The following is a 19,014-nucleotide window of genomic DNA, read 5'->3' as shown; positions in this document are numbered from 1 at the left end:
TTGCTGGACATGCAGTAAATGAGACAAAATGAGTGTCTCATGATTAGGTGAGACCAGGGCTTATACTATGATTCAATTTAATACTATAAATAATTAGACATGAAGAAGAAAGGACAGGCAGGCAGTTTCAGCTGGATGTATCAGGGAGGGAAGAGGGAAAACTGTCACGTAGCAAAGGGTAACATGTATGTAGAGGGTAGAAAATTGTTCCAGGCTGAAGAGGATTTAATAAGAATGATGAAACGTGAAAGAGTATGGTATCCACCAAGAAGTGCGGCTTGTATGACTAGAAAATTGATCGAACTGTGGAAAAGCTAAGGATGAGAGCAGAAAGGAGAGTAAGCTCTACTCAGCAAAGGGTTTCAAACTCAACACTCAATATCCATGAGAATGCAAACATGCTGTGATTCTGTGAGGGTCCAATACTGAGTAACAATGACAACTCTTTGGAGGCTCTCAGATGCATGGGTGAGTCAGATGCCAGGTAGTAGAAGGATGCTTTCTGGGCTGAGTAGACTCTATGGATGAAACCATAAAGACTTTAAGTGCCTGCTGACTTCGAGGGATAATGATAACAGCTCAGGGGAATGTGTGATAGGGATAGGTGGGGGGTTTAATTGGAATAGATTAGAAGAACATTGCATACTCTGGATTTTCTGCTCTAACTAATAAAAAGCTGCAGAGATTTTAAAGAGAAGAGTAATGCTATTCATGTCTGACCTTCATTGATAGCCTTGGTGGCGTCCTCTGGATTGTAATTTGATAGGACAGTGGAGGAAAAAGGAGAGACACCAAGCAACTAGAGAATGGTTATTAAAATGGTTGAGACAATGGCTAAGGCAATTGGGACTTATTATCAATGGATATTGTGTCCTATGGAACATATGTTTAGGAATAAGACATCTTGAATTTGAAGTTCTGTGTTTCTAGCATAGTAATGAAGTGGACAATTGAAAATAAGCACATCATGTGTAGAGGAAGATCTAGATAAGGAATGTTTATCTGGTGCCAGAAACTTGTAGAGGAGAGATGGAGTCAAGCAATGGCAAGATAAGAACTGACGAATTTCAACATTTGAATATGAGCAAATGGCAGAATAAGTAAAGTAAGACAAAAGATTAATATAAGGAATCAGATAAACTGAGTATTGGAAAGGTCTAGACAATTGGTTCTCAACGTATGGGTTGAAACCCATTGGGGGGGTCACATACCAATTATTTACATTACAATTCTTAAAAGTAGCAAAATTACAATTATGAATTAGCAATGACGTAATTTTATGGTTAGGGGTCACCACATGAGGAATTGTATTAAAGGTTGCCACATAGGAATGTTGAAAACCACTGATCTAGACTCTAGAGAAAGGTCAATTTTAAGAGGAATGAATTAGTCAACAGTGTCAAACATTCTATCATGGAGATATAAAGCTGAGAGGACATCCAGACTGAGTTCCCGGGGCAGGGTCTACATGTGTGTCTGATATATATTAAATGCTCAAAAACATTTACAGAGTGAATAAATAGATGGGTATGAATGCTGAATTTCCTTTGGGGGTGCATATAGCTTCTGTTATACAACGTAATCTGATTTGAATGTAGGTTAAGCTGTTATTTAAAATGTAAATATGTAATCATATTTGATATGATCAGTTCCTTGTTTCCAAACAAAAGAAACAAAATTAATCTAGAAAGAGTATACTTTTTTTCTAGCCAAAAATGATCATTTTTGCATGAAAAGTGTTTTCTTTGTTATTTTCTAATAAATGCGTCATACATTACACAATGGAAAATGAAATAATACTTAATTCCCTACATTATCAAACGTATGGTCTTTTTGACTTTTTCATGTTAAACTCAAAAGTTAATTCACTTCTCCTACTGAAGACTATTGCTGCTCTGAGGGAAAGACTTAGCATGGTTCAGGAAAAATTTAATGAGTTGGAAGTGAGTCTAAAACTATGTACTATTCATTTAAAATTTTTCCTGATTTATTATGAAAATTTTCCTAATATTTTAATAGTATGTTCTCCTTAAAAATTGAACTCCATTAACTGAACAACTGCTATGTCAGTTTGAAAGTAGCCAAATCTCTTTCAGAGGCATAAAGAAATAATTTATGTATCATTAAAAAGTCACCTGTAAGGAATCAACTTAATTATTTTCCATGAAAGAATCTCCAAAAACTGTTACAAAGCAAAATATGGTTTTGAAATCTATACTAATTTGTGTTTTCTAATTTTACTTTTGGTATTCACTTATTATAAGATTATGCCTAGGCTTATATTCTCTTTGAAAATCAGTAATTAGTAAAGGAAGGTACTTGGTAGACTATGTGGAATTCTAGTTGGTTAATATAAGCTAATTCCAAGAAAATTCTATTTTAGATCCATATATACACATATATTAATAATGATAGATAGATGGGAAATGCAAATGGCATCCTTTTATGAGTGGTTTTCAGTTAGGTTTAGCTTTTCAGAATGAGTTTTCCCAGAAGCATACTCAGAGAGGGGGATTTGTGGCCAATTACTTTGTTAAGGAATTATTTCTGATGTCAGATAGCAAGGGAAAGAGGGAAATTGGGCAGGATAAACAGAAGTGGAATTTGAAATGATATTTTGGGGTAAGTGTGACTCTAAGACAAAGACACCTGGCTGTGATAGTCCAGAACTAATTGGCCATTTACTAAGGGGGTCTAGTGAGTTAAGGGAAGAGGGAAGTTAGGGAACTCTATTCCCAGGCCCTTGCACATTCTGTATGTGGACAAGGCAATGCTTCTGGTTGTCTGAGGTCTCACTCTGTAAAAAGCATGAAGCAATGGTCACTGGAAGCCAAAGGGATGGGTATGCATGGCAAGGGATAGATTGACATAGAAACAACAAAGAGGATCCAAAGTTATTGGAAAGTATCACCAGTTGAATGTAACAAGTCTTTCTTTGTCCCACCAGTCAGCTCCCAAATCACAACACAGAGACTTATTATTTATTATGAAAGCTCAACTGATAGCTTAGGCTTGTTTTTAGCTAGCTCTTATAACTTGAATGAACTCATTCCTATTAATCTATGTTTACCTCATCTATGTATTGTCCATCCTACTTTGCTGCTTCCTCTGTGTCTCCTCACACCTCTGCCCTTCTTTTTCCCAGCATTCTCCATGCCTGGAAATCCTGCCTAGCTATTGGCTGTTGAGCTCTTTGTTAAACCAATCATAGTAACACTTCTTCACAGTGTACAAAAAGATTATTTTGCAATATTTCTCCATTTTTGTCTAAATAAAAAGGAAAGGTTTGAACTCTAACACAGTAAAACTATATACAATAAGAACAATTATCAGGTAAGAATTACATTCACAATGTCCAGTACATTTGTAATTGGCAAATTCAGAGAAATTACTCCATTATCTTCTTGATGAGTCCAGAGTTTTGTACCTAATTTACTTTCTATCATGACTAAGGAAAACTGTAGCTATAAATATCTAGTCTTCAATTTCTATCAGAGACCCAAGAAAGGTAAAATATTACTTGAGTAAACAGGAAGTGCAGAGCAAACAACTTCCAAAACTACAAAAAATGACAGAAACAGCTGGCTGCCTGGACAGGTTTCTCTGTAATGTTGGAGCACCTATCTTCAGCCTATGGTCCTAGAATATCTGACAGACTTTTCTGTAAAGCAGGAATTTTGAAGGACTGTCCTACCTTGTCTTGGCAAATTCAGGCAGTCACCTTTTTTTGTGTCCTGCTTGTCTAGTTTGGGCAGCATATGGTTAGCAGTTGAGGCAAGGGCACTTTCTTGCCCAGTGGCCACCTTTTGCCACAAAGAAAGCAAACTCCATATGAAGATTCTTTGATGCCTATAATCTTCTCTGAAGTAGAATGGTGCTTCCAGAAGCAGATGTGTCTCATTGTCATAAAAAGCCTTATGTTATTAAAACATCTTAAATGCCATATTCTGTAGCTCTCTGAAGCATTTGAAGACCATTTGTTTATCTAAAATAGATCTGTTTGACCTTGAACACATACCTAACATGACCACAAATTTGAAATTACTAGCTACTAACCTACATTTCTTAGTTATCTTAAATAGTTTATAATAATAGCTATTAAGGACTAGAACTTTATATAGCATTTTAAAATGAGCTGCATAGGTACAATACTTTAAACAAGAGTAGAAACATATGCATGGTAGGCTCTAACAAAAATAACCTTAAATTTGTATTAATATACAAAAATCCATACCAATGTAAAATATTTAAGAATAGCAGTTGCTTTTTTTAGTAAAAGTAGATTCAATAATCTAACCTTTTATCCTATCATTTCTATAACCCCCTTTTTCTTTTTGGAATGAAATCCCTGAATCTAATCTCCTGTGTTCAGTTTTTCTTCTTTACCATTAATAATAACAACTTATAACCAACCCCTGTAAATGATGACAAATATCCATAACTGAATTACAAAAGATACCCAGCCCATCTCTTAGGCATATGGCCATCATGTTCTCTAGACTGCTTCTTGTTGTCTGGAGGGTGCTGGAATCTTTATGGGACCTTGAGAAAATTAGGAAAATGGTCAGATCCTAGCTAGAATAATCTGTGAGGCTGGAGCATTTCAGCCAGCAGCCTTAAAGCTTTTCTGGATGCAGAACTCTGAGGAAACTGCAATAGAGGCACTCTGAGAGGCTGGAACATCTGGGCCACCCATTTTCATTGGTGTCTGATCCCCTTGTTCTGAAAACACACAAATTTTCAAAGGCAACATACATATCTGTACTAATACAAGTATGAAATGTGTGGTGTGCACAAGTCAGCTAAGGATGATTTTTGTTTTATATTTGAGCAGGTAAAATATATATCACCTGTCTTGTAGTTTTCCTAGGTTTATTTCATTATGTCTGTAGCCAGGATTTTCAAGGGGTTGCCCCCAATCAAATCTGATCTCTATCATCCCTTAATGAATCCACAGCCTTTGTTTTCTGTGGAAACAAAAGCATAATCTCTTTTTCAACTTAACACAATCTTTACTTAACTTGGAAGTTAAGACATTTTAAAAATACATATAGGCTAGTTTAATTTAGTAGTTTTTATAATCCAATGTTTCTCAGCAGCTATTGTTTGCTCATCAGCAATTAAAAAACTTAAAGTCAATACAACACTATACAGGATCCAGACTCTCTGTGCATTTTCCAACTTTAAATAGCTTCTCCTTTTTATATTCTTTTCTTCTCTCTCTCTCTTTTTTAAGGATATGCACATTTCTTAAACACACTGTAATTTGTTTAGCGGTTTTTTTTCCCTGTCTGGGTCTGCTTTACTGCATGTCTGTAACCTTTTCTGTTTGCATGAGCAAAACAAACTGTCACGCAGCTTAGCTCATCGTATGGTGGTAGCTGAAGCTTTCAGACAGCTGGATGGAAATGCATCTCTGTTGGCCCACATGAGAGACTGCAGGACTAGGAAGCCACATTTGGCTCCATTTTTTTTTTTTTTTTTTTTGTGCTTGGAACCTTTTTTTAAGCTTTCTTGGGTCCCATGTGGAAATACATGCCCCCATGTCCTTCTCCATTTGTAGGGTTATCTTTTCTGTCCCGCCATCCATCTCCCAAATCACAACATAGAGACTTATTATTAATTATGAAAGCTTGACCAATAGCTTATGCTTGTTTTTAACTAACTCTTATTACTTAAATTAATCCATTTCTATTAATCTATGTGCTGCCCTGAGGCTCATTTACCTCATCTACATACTGTCTATCCTGATTTCCTATTCCTCTGTGTCTCCTACAGTCTCTGCCCTTCTTCTTCCCAGTGTCCTCTGTGCCTGAAAATCCTGCCTAGCTATTGGCCATTCCTTTTTTATTAAATTAATCAGAAGTGACACATCTTCACAGTGTACAAAAAGATTATTCCACAACAATTGAGTTCTGTATTTCTTTTACAGTCTTGAAACTGAATTTCTACAAAAACATCACCATTTCTAAATTCTCTCATTTCAGTTCAGTTTCTGATCCAAAAGTCGACAATGTGGAGGTTCTCCATGCCTAGTTATAGCAAAGTTGTTGCTCAGTTGCTAAGCTAAAATGTCCTTTGATTGCTACAGACAAAACCAGTTATAAACACATTTGAAGACATACTGTCCATAATGAAGTGTTCCTTGCAGCTCCATTTCACTTTGAGAGGCTCCCTTCCTATCCTAGTACAACCAATTCCCTTTGTGTTGGTTTCGTAGTAGAATAGGAATCCAATTCACCAAGATAATTTGCACATCACATCAGACAGATGACCATTTTTCTAATTTGAATAGCTTTTTCAGGTTCACACAAAGTCTGTTTGTTTCCTGTGGACCATCATCTATCTAAACAATAATCCTTGCCTTTCTGAGAAAATCGTTGGTGTGAGGATAAAGTCAAATAAATGTACGTGGTGTCTTTCAGATCAAGACAGAAATAGGACATCACTGTCTGTCTTTGCTAAGGGTATGAGGAAAGAGCTGTTATGAGAACTCCATCATTTGCTAAGAAAGACCAAGTGAACTAGTTGGAGTGTATCATTCTGTGACAATAGTCATGCCTTGGGTTCTGATGTCCTTGGAAAAAAATCCAATTTTGAAGGAAGAAAATGTACTGGATATTTTAATGTGTCTAAAGATGTAGGCAATTCAAATTCCTGCATAAATTATGTTTTTCCTATCCACACACAGCTATGATAAATTTTAATTTATAAATTAGATAGAGCAAGAGATGACTGGTAATACCTCATAGCAAAATAGAATAATTATAATCATATGCTGTAATAAAATTATGTAACTACAGTTTCTGTCTGAAGTTAATTTACTATAACATTGCTACCTCCTTTGCTTGTAATAATGTGATAGAATACAATCCTTATGTAATGAGATAACATAAACAAGTGAATGAGATAGGCATTGTAACTCATGCATGCAATACACTTACAGTCCACATGATAGTGACAGCTCCCAACTGAGTAAGTGGGAAGGTGGTGTACACAGTGTGGATATATGTCCTGGACAAGATACAGTGGAGTAGCACAAGAATGTATTGTGCCAAATACAATAGTGTATGATTAGAAACAATTGTGTGTGTGTGTGTGTGTGTGTGTGTGTGTGTGTTACTTGTTATTAAATCTAGGGCCTTGCACATGGTAGGCAAGCATTGTACTACTGACTGCAGCTTCAATTTCATTTAATATTTCTGACCATGGATAATGTCAGGCAGCTTAAACCACGGAAAGCAAAACTGCTGATAAGGTGTGTGTGTGTGTGTGTGTGTGTGTGTGTGTGTGTAGGAGGGTGGTGGTTCTGTGTTGCCTTGCCAAGCTTCAGTCATCAGGCAAGGCATGCTAATGACTGACTCATCTCCATCACAGATAGTCATACTCATTTGCTGCCATTAATCTCACAAATCATAAAACAAACAAACAAAAACATCAATGCTCATTGACTTTTCAAGGCAATTGGGCAATTGTCTTGCCCACCTGGCAACCTTCTTGTCTACTGTCCTCTTTCTTCCTATGTGTATCACAATGAGTACAAGAGAGAGTCGGAGTGGGCCCAGGCCTAAGAGCCTCATCTTAGCTCCCAAGACTTCATCTGTAGTTTATTTTGTAAAAGTGGTTTAATAAGCTAAGAAAGAAATTTTAACAAGTCAGTAACTGTTTTTACTTCACTTTCTAGAATTGGCAAAATGAAACTTAAGAAGGCACAAATCAAAGTTTTTTTGTTGATCTCCTGCCAAAAGAATATGCAAAGTAAGATATTTTAGATAAGGAAAAATGAGGACCATTGCAGAGGCAAGGATGCAGAGTGAGACGGTGTCACCAGTCAGAGATGAGAACTTCATTACATCTGGATTACTCGCTGTCTTCAAATCCCTTGGCATGTAAAATGGGAGACAAACATTAAGGATTCTTGTCTGGCATGCCCTCACCATCCTTTCAGGTTGACCTTGAGCTGGAAGGAGCTGACCCAGTTTCTGGCCAATAATTCCATGTCTTTATTTCCAAATTTCAGTCAACAATCACAGTCTACAAGGAAGAATTCAGACATTTAATATACCATATTAAATGTATCTGGACAGTGAGGCCCAGAAGTGACAGTGCCATTACAGATATGGGGAAGCAACTGAAGGACTTAGGCAAACCTTCCCTATCCTATCCTTGGACAAAAGCCTCATATAGTAGAGTGAAAGCCAATGTAGAAAGGACAGTGGCCACCCTCCACCCCAGGGCTAAAACAGGAGGCGGAGTGAAGCCTCAGGTTGAGCTGATGCTCTGACTTTTCTTCTCTTTTGTACTTTATTTCCCAGAACTTCTTTAAGTGGTTTTATGGGAGATGCTATGGGTATCATCTGGCTCTGTAGCCATATTACAGTTTGACAGCAGACAAATCACCTGTCTTGAGCCCATTTCCATTATTAACAAGGAGATTGCTCCTTCTCTTCTTGATACTTCATATGAGTTAAGGAGGTTATGTATATACATGTGTGTGTGTGTGTGTGTGTTTGTGTGTGTGTGTGTGTGTGTGTGTGTTTGTGTGTACACAGTGTTTAGACACTGAGGGAAAAGGTGCTAAACTCTGAAGATTATCTACAAGTTTCACTGGGATGTCAAGAGTTAAGTGATATAATACATGAAATATTTTGAGTTCCATGAAACAAAACAACATATGCATTTGTGCAATTTTGATTTATGTTCCATGTAGCTATAGCAACATTTTATTTTTTAATGTATTTATTCATTTCTTTATTAACATCTATGGGCAGTGTTTCAATAGTATAAAAAACAGAAAGTATTAATTTTTTTCCTAGAAAATACATCAACCATTAAATATTACACCACTGTCTACACATTGCCAGCAAGCTATGTCTTGTGATTTATGTGAGAGAAGAGATAAAGAAAGAAAGATGTTAAAGGTTTTCAGACTCAAGTAACTCCAGATATCCTAACACTCAGCAAACATAAAGACTTTGGGATGTCCTTCTAGAATGACTGATGAGTGAGATGCTTTGAATTCCTGTTATCTACAAAATAAAAAGCCACACTTCCCTAATCAGAATTTGATAGAAATCTATTTTAAGAAACACAGGCCATCTAGTTTCCTCCATGGCTCAGTCACATTTCAAAGTACTTTGAAAAGATTATTGTTTATTTAATGTTTAAAAAGTTTACTGTAATTAACATAGTACTTTCAGACAGCATAACACAAAACAATTAATTTAATCAAGAAAAAACATGCTGAGGGGATCAAGGTCAGTCTACATTGTGGTGATAGTGTGTCCCTCAATACATTGTACACCCTAATAACCTCATCAGGGGTCAGAGAACAGAACAGCCTCTAGATAGGCATAGAGGCCAGAAAATGGTGACACACACACCTTTAATCCTAGCATTCCGGAGTCAGAGATCCATCTGGATCTCTGTGAGTTCAAGGCCACACTGGAAACAGCCAGGCGTGGTGGTATACTCCTTTAATCCCAGGAAGTGATGGCAGAAGCAGAAAGGTATATAAGGTGTGAGGACCAGGAACTAGAGTCTTTTTTAAGCTTTTAGGCTTTTGAGCAGCAGTTCAGCTGAGATCTACTCAGATGAGGACTCAGAGGTTCTCAGTCTGAGGAAACAAGATCAGCTGAGGAACTGGCAAGGTGAGGTTGCATGTGGTGTGTTCTGTCTCTCTGATATTTCAGAGTTCACCCCAATACCTGGCTCCGGGTTTGTTTTTTAATAATAAGACATTTTAAGATTCGTGCTACACTACATAATGCAAGAGAGAGCAAAAGTTCCCTGGCTCAAAAAGCCTGGTCTCCAAGCTGGCTGCTCGGGCGACTCTACCAGTTACCACTCAGTGTTCAGTCCCTTGGGAGTGGAAATCACTGGATATTCTTGGTTCAGATGGCTGGCTTGGTACTAATTAGTGGTTGCAAAGTGTTTGCTCTGACTAGTGACATCCTTTTCAATCCAGAAACATGTAGCATGAACTAGAGACAAAAACTCCGAAGAGGAGTCACAAAAACCCAAGATGTCTTCATTAGCAAATCTAGGCTATAGATAAGTTGTTTTAAAATACAGGGCAGCTACATTTATAGCATACTGATCTAATTGATTTTGCTTAAAGACTAATTAGAGCATTTCAGAAGGAGTGATCTGTGTTGGTTTTATGAGGTACTGTTTACCCTGTGAGGAAAAGTCATGAGGCACAACAAAACCCACTATGAGAGTTTATTAGGAGAAGGGAGGGACAGGAGAAGGTGTGCTCAGACCTGTTTGAGAGATATGTGCAAAGAGAGAGGAAGAAGGAAAAAAGAGAATAAGAAGGGGGAGGAGTCTGTGACCTGCTTTTCATGGACTCCCCCACACATGTGAGTATGGGCTCACATAGCTACACCACGCATGTGCATAAATTGTGTGATCATGCTGCACACAAAGTACACAACTCAGCACATGGATTATGTAGGACATAAGGTCCCGTGCTTGGCTACTGAACAGCACATGTGCAGTCATGTAGCAACAATCTGTATGTTTGTTTTTGTGTTGGAATAGCTGTTATAGTTTCAATGTGAACATCTCTCTACAGCCTTATGTATTTGAACACTTAGTCACAAGCTGGTGGTGTTGTTTACAAAGGTTATGGAACCTCTAGGAGATGAATTCTTACTAGAGGAAGAACATCCTGGGTCCAGGATGTGAGATGTAATAGCCTGCCCCCAATCCCTGTGTTCTCTTCCCTTCCAGACTGCTGATGCAATGTGACAGGCCAGCCTGTTCTCCTATGGCCATGCCCTCACTGCCATGGTAGACTGAATCCCCTCAAGCTGGGAGCTAAGACAAACCCTTTCTCATAGAGATTGCTGTTGTTCAACTATTTTATCACAGTCATGGAAAGAAAACTAGGACAGCTTAACCTCCCAGGCTCTTGGTTTTCAGAGTTAAAAACGGAAGGGTTTTACAGATCTATACTCTATGATTTATTTTGGGGGGGCAGTGGGCTATAAATCTGAGTCAAATGAATCAAATATACATCTCAGTGTATGCTACACTATCACATGCTTTCTTTGTTCTGCGTTATCTTAACTCTGAATCCTTCTCATATCATAAATCCATCTGCGTTAGTTAGCTTCCCACTGCTGTGACTAAATAGTGGAATAAACAACTTAAAGAAAGAAAAAGAATTACTTGACTCATGATTTCAGAGATTATGGTCCATGTTCACTTTGAGTTTGCAGTGAGGTAGGAGCAGGGTGCAAAGCAAAGCTGTTTGCTTCACCATGTCCTGGAAGCAAAGCATGAAACAGGTGTGTCTGCAGTGACCTCACTTCCTCTGTTAGGACTCTTTTCCTACCAGCTCCACAGGCTCCTAGTAGTACCACAGGTTGGCAAGTCAAGTCTCTGACACTTGGGCTTTTGGAGAATATTTCAGGTCAAAACTATAGCATCATTTCACATTTTCAGTACTTGTTCTCATGTATGTAAAGTACACAGAATGACTTTATGCATGCATGTGCATATGCATATGTATGTATATGTACATATAAGCAGACTCAGGCATACTTAAACAGTTTACAGTTTAGTTACTATTCTCATTCTGATTCATTCTTTTTAAAATGTTTCCATGCACAATTTGTTTTAAAGGGTTAACCGAATTGGTCCACATACATATGACACAGTTTCTATGGCTTTGTGGCTTTCCTTAATAAGTGCCTACTGTGACTGTATTTATTCCTTCTACTTAAAAATATATAAATCTCTAACTTCAATTATCACTAGGAAACTGTCTGCTCATACACATTTCTCGTAGGATTTTTAAAGACTTTCTCAGGGATATAATCCTCTCCAGGAGGACTGAGACATAAAAATTCATGATTTCACTAAGTAGAATGAGATTGCTTTCCAGAAAGACCCGTTTCTACACCCTCAGTTCATCTACATTCTCTTTCAAACTTAGTATCTCCAACTTGGTATATACACATCCATAATCCAACTTTACATATATACATAGAAGCATAGTTATATTTATCTATAGATCTACATATATAGAAATACACATATATATTATTTCTATATAGTATTGTGATGGTTTGAAAGAACATGGCCCCCAGAGGGAGTGGCACAACAAGGAGGTGTGACCTTGTTGAAGTAGGTGTGGCATTATTGGAGGAAGTATGTCACTGTGGAAGCAAGGTATGAGGTCTCATATATGCTCAAGCTGCACAGTGTCCCAGACCACTTCCTATTGCCTGCCTATCAAGACATAGCCAGCACCATTGTAAGCCCCTTGAGCCACAAGAGTGGCCAGGCACCTCCTCCAAGGACCTCCGACTTGCCAGGTTCCATCCACAGAACACTCAAACTGTCCTAATGGCTAGACCCAGGCCTTGCCCTAAAGAGTAAAAAGCCCAAGCTCTGGACTTGAAATCTCACGAATCCCCACTCTGGAAAGGTTTACTCTGAAAAGTTCCACCCTCCTTTCAAAGAAACTCTCCTTGCTGTTTCTCACCTGAACAGAGACAGTCACCCACCTGTTTTTTTTTTTTTTCCCCTCCCAATAAATCTCTTGTATGAAGTTTGTTGTGTGGTGTGACTCTGTGGTGTTCTTTGGCTCCTGACTGCCAGGATTCCTTCCCATCTGAGTGGTAATGCTTACAACCATGTCTGCCTGCATGCCACCATGCTCCCTGCCATGGCCATAATGGACCGAACCTCTGAAAATGTAAGTGAACCACCTCAATTAAATGTTTTTCCTTTGTAAGAGTTACCATGGTCATGGTGTCTCTTCACAGCAATAGAAACCCTAACGAAGTCAAGTACCATATCTAATGTGTTCCAATATTGCTATCACTAACTTATTTAAAATATACCTTTTGTGTATATTTTGGTAGCTTACCTGGTTTTCTTTCTCTCTTTTTTTTTTTTTTTTTGGCTATTTTGTTTCTTTGATTATACAGAACATGTCACATTTCACAAAGATTTCAGTTCCTAGTTGTTTTTGCTGGTGTGCAAGAAAATATTTATATCAATTTGGTGTCTTAATTTTGTTATGACATTAATTTGGGAGATATTTGGGAGATTTATTATAATTGTGCCATCTAATAAATGTTTACATTTTTCTTCCTGATTTATATTACTATTATATTTTTACATATCTTATTGCACTAGCTAAGATCTAAAGTTATAATGTTTACTAAGAGTGATAAGAAAGAGCATCTTCTATACAGCTCTTCAGAAGAAAGTACACATTTTTATCATGTAGGTGGAGTGTACTGAAGGATCATTCCACAGCATTTCCCCCTTTTTGTCTAATATAAAAGGAAGGTTTTAACTTTAACATAGTAAAATTATATACAACAAAAACAGTTATCAAGTAAGAATTACAGTTACAGTATCCAGTCTATTTGTATTTGTAGAGAAAATACTCTATTATTTAATCTTACCTTTGTGAGTCTAAAGTTTTGTACCTAATTTACCTTCAATCATAACTAAGGAAAATTATAATTCTAACTATCTAGACTTCAACTCCATCAAAGACCCCAGAAGGATGAAATATTACCTAGTGACAGGGATATCAGCTTGCCTGGATAGTCACACTAGGTTCTTCTGTGACACTGGGGCATCCAACTATGGCCAACAGGCCTGGTATATCTGACAAACATCTCTGAGAAGCAGGGAATTTTGAAGGACTGTCCTATCTTGTCTTGGCAAAGTTTAGCAGTTACCTTTTTTTTTTTTTAACCTGCTGGTCCACTTTGGACAATATATTGTCAGCAACTGAAGCAAGGGCAGTTCCTTTGCCCATATGGATAGCTTTTACCATAAAAAAAACAAAATCCATACAGAGTTCTTTGAGGTCCATCATCTTCTCTGAAATAAATTGGTGCTTCCAGGAGCAGATGTGTCTCACTGTCATGAAAAGCCTTAGGTAATTAAATATATTAAATGCCATATTCTGTAGGTCTTTGGAATGTTTGGAGACCATCTACCTATCTAAATATATCTGTTTATGACCTTGAAAAGATACCTAACATGACTATAAGTTTGACTATTATAGATGACTATTAATCTGTATTATTAAACTATACATTACATTTTTAATGAGCTGCAAATAATATCCCAAACAAGAGTAGAAATATGCATATACTGTAGCAAAATTAACTTTAAATTTGTATCAATATTTAAAAATCTACATCAATGTAAAATATTTAAGACTAGGAGTCACTTTTTTAGTTTAAAAGTAGATTCAATAACCTACCCTTTTATCATATCATTTCTATACCCCCTCTTTTTCTTTTAAGAAAGAGATCTTTGAATCTAATCACCTTTGTTCAGCTTTTTTTCCTGACCATTACCAATAACAACTTGTAATCAACCCCCATTAAATGATGACAAACACCCACAATCAATCTTTTGGGAATGTGGATGTCACTCTCTAGACTACTTCCTGTTGTTTGGGCCACTGACATCTTTGGAGGAACATTGAGAAAATCAGGATAATTGTTAGGTCTTGGCTGTAGTATTCTGTAAGGCTGGGTCATCTTAGCCAGCAGCCTTGGGCTGTTTTGGATGCTGGATCACTTGGACCATCTGTTTTTATTAGTGTCTGGCTCCCTTACTCTGAAAATATACAAATTTTAAAGGTAGCATTGCTGTGGGATGGTCTGTATGTCAAATATGTTGCTGATTGGTCAATAAATAAAACACTGATTGGCCAGTAGCCAGACAGGAAGTATAGGCAGGACTAACAGAGAGGAGAACTGAGAGAACAGGAAGGCGGAGGGAGACACTGCCAGCCTCTGCCATGACAAGCAGCATGTAAAGACGCTGGTAAGCCATGAGCCATGTGGCAAGGTATAGATTTATAGAAGTGGATTAATTTAAGATGTAAGAACTAGATAGCTAGAAGCCTGACATGGCCATACAGTTTGTAAGCAATATAAGTCTCTGTGTTTACTTGGTTGGGTCTGAGCGGCTGTGGGGCTGGCAGGTGACAGAGATTTGTCCTGACTGTGGGCCAGGCAGGAAAACTCTAGCTACAGTAGCATACATATCTGTATTAATACAAGTATAGATTGTACATTGTATATAAGTCAGCCAAAGATGATTTTTGTTATGTGTTTTAGCAGGTAAAATATACATCACATCTAATAGTTCTTTTAGGCTTATCTCTCTTTGTTTGTAGCCAGGATTTTCATGGATTTTTTCTTGATCAAACCTGATTTTTTTTTAACCTGGAATGTATCTACAGCCTCTCATTTCCTGTGGAAATAAAAGCAGAACCTCTTTCCCAAAGTAACATATCTTTTGACTTCCATTTTTAAGTCAAGACATTTTAAAAATATATGGGTTGGTTTAATTTAGCAGTATTTATAATCAAATGTCTCTTAGCAGCTATTGCTCCTTCCTTGCAGTGAGAGACTGTGGGAACCTGCCATGTTGCTTAGCTCATGGCAATTGGTGGCTGGCTCCATCTTGCAGGCAGCTGTTGGGAGATATGTCTCTGCACATGTGGCTTCCTATTGTGAGACTAGGAAGCTGTGTTTGGCTCCATTTTTGTGGATTTAGAATCTTTTTTAAGCTTTCTTAAGTTTTATGAGGATCTACACCCCACCTTGGGTGCCATTTGTAGGTGGAGTTTCCTGTCCCAACCACCTGCTCCCAAATAACTGACAGCCATTTCCCAAATAACTGACTTGGAGACAATATAATTTATAAATTCTCGTCCAATAGCTCAGGCTTATTACTAACTAGCTCTTACAACTTAACCCATTTCTATTAATCTATGTGCTGCTCGAGGCTTATGCCTTTTACCTCTATCCCATTTTGTGTGTTTGACTCCTCCATCTGGCTGGTGTCTCCTCTGACTCTGCCCTTTCTCATCCCATCATACTCAGTTTGGCTTTCCCACCTAACTGTATCCTGTTCAGCTATTGGCCAGTCAGCTTGTTTATTAAACCAATCATAATGACATATATTCACACAGTGTATAGAGGATTATTCTACAGCATTTGGTGAGATGTTAGCTATTGACTTTATATATATGTTATTTGTAAGCTGAAGAAGTTTTCATCTATAGCTTGTTAAGAGTCATGAGTTACAAGATACGGTTCTGTCAAAAGACCGATTTGATCTGGTTATGTGACTTTCTTCTTAATATGTTGATGTTGTAGATTACATAGATTTATCTTTAAATGTTGAACAATTAAATGTTGCTTAATTGGAATAAAGTTTACTTGGTTGGGGGCATAATTTTTCGTGTGCATTATTGAGTTCCATTTGGTAAAGACATTTGTGTTTGGAGAAATTCTGATCTGTGGCTTTACTGTCTTCTACTGGATCAATCTTGTTTTGGTGGCCAGGAGTTACTGTCACCTGGAATGAGTAAAGGAGTACCCTTTCTGCTTCTGTTTTCTGAGGGATGGTGGCGAGTTGGTTAATATCTAACTAACATAAACGTTTGGTGCATTTTATTAGTGAAATCCCCAAAGCCAACCATTTTCTTTTTTGAAAGGTTATGAATAAGAAGTTACTGATGACATGTATTTAATGTCTGAAGTACCATGCAAGCTATTTCCTCTTTGGTTTTCTAGTCACTTGTGAGTTTGCAACAATTGATTTGTTTCAGTTTTTATATAATTATTGACAACAGTGCTTTCTTGTCATTATAACATTTGTAGGGTCAGTAAAGATGGCCCCTCACTTACTTTTTTATATTGGCAATTTATATCTTCTTTAAATGTTTTCTATTGATAGTCTGGCTGGGCTTTATTCATGTCATTGATCTTCCAAAGCACCAACTTTAGGTTTCATTAATCTTTTCCATTGTTCTGCTTTAAACTGTATAGACTTCTGCTTCAATTTTAATAATCTCTTTCCTTGTGCCTTCTTCAGCTTTTTAGAGTGGAAACAGATTACTGATTTCAAATCTTTTTATTATGTATGCATTCAATACCATAAAATCTGCTCTCAGTATTGCTTTTACTTCATACCTCAAAATTTGGAAAGTTTTATTTTAAAAGTCATTTGCTTTAAAATGTTTAAAATTTTACTCATGTGCTATTTTAAATCATGCTCTATAATTTCCAAATATTAGGGAAGTTTCTTTATTGGCTTATTTCTGCTGTGTTCTGACAGCACATTTTGATTTCTACTGTTTGTGTGGTAAGGTATTTGTAGGTTACTGTGAACTTACTTGGCTAGGGCTCCTGATGAGCTTGAGCAGAATTCTGTGTAGGTTGGATGAACTTGTCTGTAAGTATCAGTTAGATCAAGTGACTGCTAACTCAGTTCATGTCAACTGTAACTTTATTGATTTTTCTCCCTGCTTGATCTATTAATCACTACCTGAGGGTGGGGTGGGGGGAGTGGGGGTGTTGAAAACCTCACAATAATTATGTATTTGTCTGCTCCTCTTTGTAGTTCTAGCTGTTTTTTAGCCTATATATTTTGATATTCTGTATTTGTGAATCAACATATTTTATGATATTAATCTATTTAATTTACACATCATGTCTTCATCCACATTCTCATAGCAGTGTTTCTTCATCTCTAAATTTCCTTCTTGTGAGTCTCCACCTAAGATTAACACAGCTATTCATGTTGTGAGGTAATACCACCCGAGAAAACACAGACACTCTTAAAGCTGAACAGAAAGTGTGTATTGACAGTTAGTGGCTGCATGGGGAACTTGCCCAAATCATTCTGCCCTTGAGCCTCACTGTTCTTCGCTATTTATGTACCAAAACATACCTGACACACTTTGGTTAGCAAGAACAGTTAGTGAAGAGTGAAACTACAGAAACCAAAAGGCAAGGTACCAGTACATTTAGGGCCTTTCCCAGATCCTGGAACTATGGACTAGGTCTTTGATGGATTAGGTCTTTGTCCTGTTTTGGTAGGTGTTGGGGCCAACATGCTGGATTCTAAGGTCAGAATGGTGCAGCTAAACTGGCCTCAGTTATACTAAGGTCTTTGGATCTGTTACACCCAGAATTTTTAAAAACTAATTTTCTTGTTCTTCTGTTTTTAATTGACTGGTATCTTTATGTTTAAGGTAGGTTTATTTTAAACAATATATAGTTAGATCTGCTTTAGAAACCTATTTTGATTGGCCTATTTAAACTGCATGAATTTAAAGTTATCATTAATATATTTGTGTTAACATTAACCATGTTTGTAACTATTTATTCTTCTACCAGAGACTTCTTTATTTTCTTTTCTGGTTTTCATTCAACATGTCATGTGATTCCATTTATCTCATCTCTTAGGGAATAAACTATGATTCTTAAAAGTACTATTTACAGAGTCTGCCATAGATTTTTACAATATGCATTTTAACTAATTGATGAAATTCTTCAAATGACACTATATTATAGGTGTCTTAGCATAGTATTTTTATTCCTAATTTTTAATTTTGTAACACTGCTATCATTCACCTATAATATTTCAAAATATTACATTATTACTTTAAACAGGTATTTTTAGGTTAATTAAGAGCAATATGTTTGTGTTCTGCTATTTTGTAAGATAATATATTTAATTATTTCAAAGACTTCTTTTTTTTAAATTTGATTTTACAGTGTGTACGTGGGTTTTTTGTGTGTGTGTGTGTGCTTGCGTGCGCATACATGCACTTGCATGTGTATTCAGAGTATGACAGTTAAAAGACCTTTTTGGGGAGTCTGTCCTTTTCATCTACTATGCGGGTCATGGGGATTGGACTGATGTCATCAGGTTAGTGGCAAGTACTGTTATCATCTGAACCATCTTGTCAGCCTGAAGCTTTCTTCTAATTAAAGAAGTAAAACATTCCTATGAACATTTCTTTTCTTTCTCTGGTTCATTTCATGCTGCGTTTCCTGAACATCCTATGGCTTGGTGTCTGTCATTGTTCTGGCACATTCTCAGTCACTACTTACGTCAAGTGACTCTTTGTTTCCTCGTTTCTCTTCATGTATTCTACTTGTGTCATAGTCTTCTCTAACTTGACTTGGATCTCTGTCCTACCCAGGAGAGGGCCAT

Source organism: Peromyscus eremicus, chromosome 5 (assembly GCF_949786415.1).
Source record: "Peromyscus eremicus chromosome 5, PerEre_H2_v1, whole genome shotgun sequence".
NCBI classification, from domain to species: Eukaryota; Metazoa; Chordata; class Mammalia; order Rodentia; family Cricetidae; genus Peromyscus; species Peromyscus eremicus.
This window is presented reverse-complemented; position numbering follows the sequence as displayed.